The sequence below is a fragment of the Trachurus japonicus genome, chromosome 20, assembly GCF_045865225.1.
Source record: "Trachurus japonicus isolate A0001 chromosome 20, Traja_1.0".
Classification (NCBI taxonomy): domain Eukaryota; kingdom Metazoa; phylum Chordata; class Actinopteri; order Carangiformes; family Carangidae; genus Trachurus; species Trachurus japonicus.
The window spans coordinates 20,471,194-20,478,461 of NC_140926.1; the positions used below are offsets into that span (position 1 = coordinate 20,471,194).

The following is a 7,268-nucleotide window of genomic DNA, read 5'->3' on the forward strand; positions in this document are numbered from 1 at the left end:
GAAGCTCAGGTTAGGTCTAAGAGTGGAGAGGAACAATAGAACAAATTCACTCCAGATAACTCACTGCTGATTGGGTCTTATCTGCACAGCTTCCACAACAGTTACAACGCAAATCACTCACAGCAGGTGTCAAGATTGAAAAGAACAAACACTGTTTGTCACATGTTTGCAGGAGATTTAGGGTCAGATTGCTGTGTGAGTAGCTAGGATGTGTTGAAATGGAATCTCCTGGGCAACGCCTGACTGAGTTTTATTAGGCAGTTTAGACTAATTGTTATTTATCGTGCACAATTTCTGGAAAGAAATCCAGTCCAGGCCGTGGAAAGCACCTGCAGTAACTTAAGACACATTGAATATCCAAAAAAAAGTTCCAGTAGGCCCTCCCTCTGAGATCTGTGAATCCCACGGGCAACACAAACAATACTCAGTCACTACACTTGCACACCCAGCCCACTGTTTCATCAACACGGTCCACAGCCCGATGTCTCAAATGAGGCTTCTTTCCATTGTTCTGCTCGGTCTTGTTTGGCTGGCTCTCACAGGTAGCAGTACGCTGACGCTGATTCAGGCAGCAGGTAAGTCTTTGTTTGCAGAGATTAAAATAATTGCAGAATGATCACAGTTCTTTTTTTAAATTATTTGACGTCACTATATGTCACGTTTCTTGCCTGAATGTATTTTCTTAAGATGATTCATCTCACTCTCTTGCTATTGTTGTGTTAAAGAAGAAGGCCTGTGCATACTGTAGAGTCCAAAAGTCTGAGATCTCTTTCTCAGAGTATGAGAGTAAAAAAGGCATCAATGATATAAAAATGTGTGAACATTGGCTTAAATCTGTTTATATTTGTAGATTTGGGTGTCGTCAAATCCCAATCACTGGCATGTAGTTTGTTGTAATGCTTAGATGAGGTTCTTATCCCAAAAGGAAACGCTGAATATTTACTGGATGGCAGAAATTTGAGTTTGCAAGATGCCGGTCGAACACAGGCTGCTAATAGGTAACACTGTACTGCATATCACTTGTAAATAACTATAATGTTGTCCAACTAAAGGAAGGGACTCATCAACAGCTACACTGGAGAATAACTACATCCCACAAAAGACTGAGGAGCCAACAACCATCAACCTTCAAGATGTTATCTGAAGTATTACTGTATATCAGATGACCGTTGTGCCCGTGCATGTGCTTGTGCTCTTGCAGGACAAAGTGGCTGCTGTACGTCCGTCTCCAAAGCTCGTACTGTGAACTCCATCTTAAAAAGAGGAGGGACGGTGTGGTGTCAGTTGCAGGACATCAAAGAAAATTGTAACATTAATGCAGTGTAAGATTATCTCTTGCATAATCCCTTCTTTTCTTCTGCGCTTGTGTTTATGATACACTGTACGACTCTTTGAACTCAAACCATTTCCTTTCCTTTCAAAATGACCCACTTCCCCGTTTACAGGTTTCTCGTTTCCCGTCAGCACCTGAAATTTACAGTACAGTACTTTCTCGCAACAATTTCACCTCGTTTTGAGGTTATTTTCACATGACCGTCCTTGAGCCTTGCTGCTTATCTGACGGTCGGTGCCTCGGTTTCATTTGTACTGTTTCTGTTTCTCTTCAAGCATACTAAAGTGGAGAGGCCGCAACATATGTGTGGACCCGACACCCCAAAAGATGCAAAACCTTCTTGCAATTTTATGGTGAGACATGCAAGCACACATAGCTTAACAATGCACAACAAAATTCTTTTTGCCACCTCTAAACTGCAATTCTGGTGTATCAACCCCCACTCATTATGGCAAGTTGAAGTGAGAGCAATACCTGACATCTAATGATACAGTGCTATCTTCAATGTGGGCCATGATCATTAGCAAATTAACTAACTCACATTATACAAAGCCCAGGGGCAAACACTTAAACTTACAGTACTTTTAGTTTGTGAGCAGGTAACATAAAATAAATCTATCTTCACATAGGGTATCTCCCGTTATCAGCACATATTAGCAACCACCAAAATTAACCTAGCTAAAAAGATGGCATCTATTTTGCCACCAAAATACCAGTTAGTCCCCACCCTTACTTATAGGTAACTAGTTATACTACAATACCACACTTTAAGAACCAGCAGTTGATAGCTTTAGTCTTAGTCGTGGAAGCAGCTCTTTTCTCGAGATATACGTGCAACCTGTTTTATATTGTATATTGATTTTATTTTATTCGTCCATTCCACAAAACATAAACATACACAAACAAGTCAAAATTTCAGGATCAATATGGGCGAAAGGGCGAAGGCAGAAGCATACTGGGACTCTCTAGTTGAGAACAGCTTTTGTATGCAGGGTGGAAGTAGGTTGTTTATTGCCTTATACTGTAGGTTATTACAGCAGTGTTTAAATTGACCAGGTCTTCGAATTTCAATGTTTTGGTACTGGTGATGAAGAGGGGATTGGTTGGTGCTAAGTAATCCTTTTGGTGTATAATTCTAATGGCTTTCTTTTGCAGTATGACGATAGGATTAGTAATTGTTTTGTACTGTATGTGTTTCCCCATACCTCCACACAATATGTTAAGTAAGGAAGTATGAGGGAACAGTAGCCTACAGTATGTAGAGTGAGTTTTTGTCCACTATGTGCTTTATTCTATGTAGTATTGTGATTGTTTTGGAGACTTTTGTTTTATCAATATGTGATTTCCAGCTGAGTCTATTATCAAAAATGTATGTTCCTGGACTTGTTCGATTTCGACACCATTAATCGTTAGTTTGATTATTCTATTCATTTTTCTGTTGCCAAATATAATAAATTTGAATTCATCCAGGTCTTTGGCATGTACGTAGATGGGTACTGTAGTCCATTTTTTCCATACAGGCTTCCATCAGCAAACATTTGGAAGAGCATTGGGAAACAATTAATTATTCTCTTATTGTGGAAATCTGTCAGACCAAGAAAAAAAAAAGATTTTGAAGCATGTGACAAGTCGGTGTCATCCACACTTTCCCCTCTAATGGTCTGGTCTAAATGATATGCTGATTAATGGCTGCCGTTGATTTTATTTCTTGCCAGGCTGACTTAGATTGCTGTTTTGTCAGTACAGAACAGTAGGCTACTGAGTCATGTTTAGCTTCACCAGCTAGTGACCAGAATTAAGTGTTTTTGTCTTTTTGTATCAGTTCATTGGATATACAGGGTTCATTTCTGTAAATAACCTCATTTGGGGTTGGAATAACTGAATCCACACAGAATGTCAAATAGGAGGACACTGTAGGCTATTAGTAGTAGGCTATTACTCCTAGGGATTAATAAAGCATGTCCTATTCTATTCTAGTAGGCTACTGTTTTGAGGTCCTCTCATCCTGTACCTGGTTCCTGAAGGCAGGTTGATTGGCTACACAAGCAACAGTTATGATGAGATTAAGCACAAATGGGCGGGGATTTAATAAACCCCCACCTTCTTACTGTACCTGTTCTTGTTCTCACTCTGATACAACTTTGTGAGTGGTGTGGTGCAATCATAAATCACCCTATTGCAAAACTCCTGTTCCTGTGACGTAAAACAGACGGCCTTGTTCTGTGTTTCTATTCAGCAGCAGAAAAGCTCGTAAAGGAGTGAGGATCCATCACCGCCTACGGAGGAGAAAGACTAAAGTCTGAACTGCACCCACACTGGAAACAAAATCCTTTGTCCTCTGCCACTTTTTGAAGAGTATCAACTTCATTAAAAATACACAGACATGATCCACGGGGGTAATGTCCTCCACCAACCTGGTGTAGCCTGTTTGTAAACCGGAAATCTGCTGCAATAGCTTGTGATAATGATCTAAAATATCTCTATGAAAAAATGTCTGCAGTTTAACTTGGTAAGGCCTATGGCAGCAGCCAGAAAATAAGAAGCTGTATTGCTGTGATTTTGACCAAAACCCAATGCAAAGATACTTTGCTTTTCCGCGACCCTTACTATTTGTTTAGACTGTAGCCACACGCTTACTTTTTTCATTCTAAAACTGTCCCTATCAAAGTTACAACATCTCAGTATGATGAAACTATCATAACAAGCTAATTACAAAACTGTGTAGGGTCAAAGGAATGTCGAGAGGATAGTTAAGTCACGAATGCTTACATAGATAATTGAGCTGTCAACATTAAGTTTACCATCTTCCTTTCAGAGTTTTCCTGACTTAGTTATGTATTGTTTGTGACATCATGTGACTGCAAGCTCATGAAAGCCACACATCAGAATGGCCGTGCAAATGTTTAATTAACATGAAATATAGCATGTTTTTTTTAACATATAGTTCTACATTTGGCAAAATCAAGTTATTTACTATTCTTTCATATCTGTGAGGCAAAAATGCACCAGCAAGCAGGTGGTTTCCCGTAGCGGGGTCATTCCTATGTTCCCTCAGCCCTATGTTCCCACAGCCCTATGTTCCCTCAGCCCTGTTCCCACATTTCTAACTTTTGTTGTCACTGAAAATTAGGCCCTATGTTCCCACAGCCCTTTGGTCCCACCATTGGTTGGGTTTAGGCAATGAAGAAAGGAGTTGGTTAAGTTTAGTAAAAAGACCAGGTAGAGGCTAGACAGGCCAGATAGATAGAGTCCAGATAGGTAGAGAGAGTCCAGTGGGAACATAGGGCTGAGGGAACATACTGTAGGGCTGTGGGAACATAAGCTCTAAAGGCTAACACTGTCAGGCAATAACAAAATCCACATTCCTAAATCTTATGGAGTATCTCACCAGCAGGTTATACATACAAAGACTGTAACCTACTACTTCTCTTCCCTGTTGTTTTACACCTCAGTTTGTGTACAGCTACAGTAGTATGCTAAGCTAACTAACCCATTTAGCAGATGGATTAATACTGTATGTTGCTCATTTTGAACAGTTTGCAGTCTGTGTGTCTCATTTAATAGGCTACACTTCACTGCATCACTTCATTGAATGTTGATTAAACTTTTTTTTAGACCATTTTCCTCAGCGGTCTGTTGCATAGAGGGGTTTTCTGTGACTAACTTATTAACCAGGCTACAGGAGAAAATTAAACTGATAATGCAGGGTCTTTCCAAGATGAAGCAGTGACTGTCCAGTGATACATGCAGGAAAAACTCCTATACATGACGCATTAACTTGTCTAGTCTGTCAGGGAGGGTTGCCAACCTTTGGTCCTCGGCTGGAGTGAGATTCTGTTGGTGGCGCCAGGAGGTTGGGGGTCGGGGGTGGGGGGGGGGGTGGGGGTGGGGGGGCAGACAGGGAGGAGAGCTGTCCATAATAATAATAATAATAATAATAATAATAATAGTAATGTTTAATGTCGTTTTTCTCTCTTCCACACACAGGCACACACACACACCATACCTGCAAACTGAGTACAGGTGGAATAGGTGGCAAATTAAACCCCTCTAGGGGGGTCTGGGGGTCTGGGCTGTCTGACCAACACCGAAGCAGCAGACGGACATCACTGACGTAATGGCGGTAAATGTTTTCAGCGAATCAATAATCAGAGAAAAGTGTAAATAACACATTAGACACTGGAGTGGTTTAGAGCCTACTGTACGTAAGACTAGAGCTTGTTTACAGTCATTCGGAAATGAGTAGGTGATAAATGGAAAAATTTACAACATAAAATAAGTCAGATTTGGCGTGAGATTTCTCTCTTGAGCGTCAGAACGTGCGTGAGTTGGCAACCCTGGTCTGTGTCTAGAGTATACTTCCAGCTGGTGTTACAGAGGCAAAAGACAAGCCGGTCCTTTACAGAGCAGCATTATCCTTGTATGTGAAAACTTGTTTGGTTGGTTGGTTAAGGTGTTGCATATCAGTTGACATAACCTGCTGTGCTTTCACTGCCAAGTTTCAAGGTGAGGCTTCAATGGGATCAAACTGTCAAACAAGGCCGTGTGGAAACTTTGCCGTTTAGCTTGATGATGGATCAGCTAATTGAATGCATTTTATTAATGTGGAGGCAGGAAGTGTACCCATGCAGAACACACAACTTTAAGAAGCTGTCATTGGGACTGTTTCTTTGATAAAAAGTAGAAGTCAGCAGTGGGTTTTATGTTGCAGATGAGTGATGGGAGCAATATAGCCATAACCATGAGATTAGACATGCTCATCGCTGTCGATGTCTCTAATGTGGCCTGGACTGATCTCAAAAATAAATTGATGGATTACTGTGGAATAATGTGCAGTGACAATGCACAAACTAACTTAATAAGCATTAGTTAGCATTACTTAATCATCCAAAAAGTCCAATCCGGCTTGTGGGATGAATTTGCCAAGTGTGAAAATTACATAAAAGACAGAAGAGACATAATATTGTTGAAATTGCGCATATTTTTCATAAGAAATTACAGGTGGTTCATGATATGTTTTGTAAAAGGATAGTTCATTGTTTGCACAAAAAAAGGGAAAAATTCTCATTATTTATCAGTCATAATGCTATTATTTTACTGGTCTGGCCAACTTGAGATCAAATTGTGCTGTATGTGGCCCCTGAACTAAAATGAGGAAGAAATTCCCAGAGATAAAGATCTACCATCACAGATAAGTGATGAGCATTCTTTCTGTTATCCAGGCACACAGACGCCTAGAAAGGAAAAAAAAAAGTTGTTAAGACCGACTGGTATTGGATGACTGTCACAGATGTAAATACCTGGTAACCCCAGGCTGGACTCAGTAGTTTGGTCATCAATGGTCATGAACAGGCTGGAAACTAGCAGAGGCTCAGATATGATAGAATCAGTTGAGGGGAGGGGGCAGGTGAGACGTCATGCTGTAATGGTTAAAAGTATTTTAGGCAGGTGAGAGGTTGATCAGTGGAAGATTAAAGGAATGAATGAGTGCTATAAGCACTATACAGTAAGTAGAGGTCGTGACGGCATGGGTGATGATGTCACATTTAATTTTGCCATGGATTATACTCAACAATGCCCTCATAAATACTTCCAGGTGACAACAGTTTATTGCCGTTAACCAGGAAACAGACAAGCACATTATGTACAATAGTTGTGTACATATGCAGTAGTGTCCTAGATGGAATAAAAAAAACCCAAACAATTTAAATACAGGTACACACAGACGAGAAAACAACAGCTACTTCACTTCGAGAAATGTAAAGGAATTTAACAACTAATAAATAAGAGGATACAAATATAAAAGCGGCAATGGGCTGGCAGTCATGGTGTGTGCACATTTCAGTCATAGTAAGGCATTAGGCTTTCGCTAAAACAGTGTCTGTGGTTGCTTGCATATCACCGTATGCACAGTTTTAGAATAATAAACTAGTAA

General features: G+C 40.3%; 1 long non-coding RNA gene across 1 annotated transcript; it reads left to right on the forward strand.

Moving 5' to 3' along the window:
- The first annotated feature begins 1,201 nt into the window (after positions 1–1,201).
- LOC146966832 (uncharacterized) lies at positions 1,202–3,858 on the forward strand. The gene is made up of 3 exons (XR_015034494.1): positions 1,202–1,322; positions 1,609–1,686; positions 3,570–3,858. It is a non-coding gene; the product is annotated as an uncharacterized LOC146966832 (long non-coding RNA).
- The last annotated feature ends 3,410 nt before the right edge of the window (positions 3,859–7,268 follow it).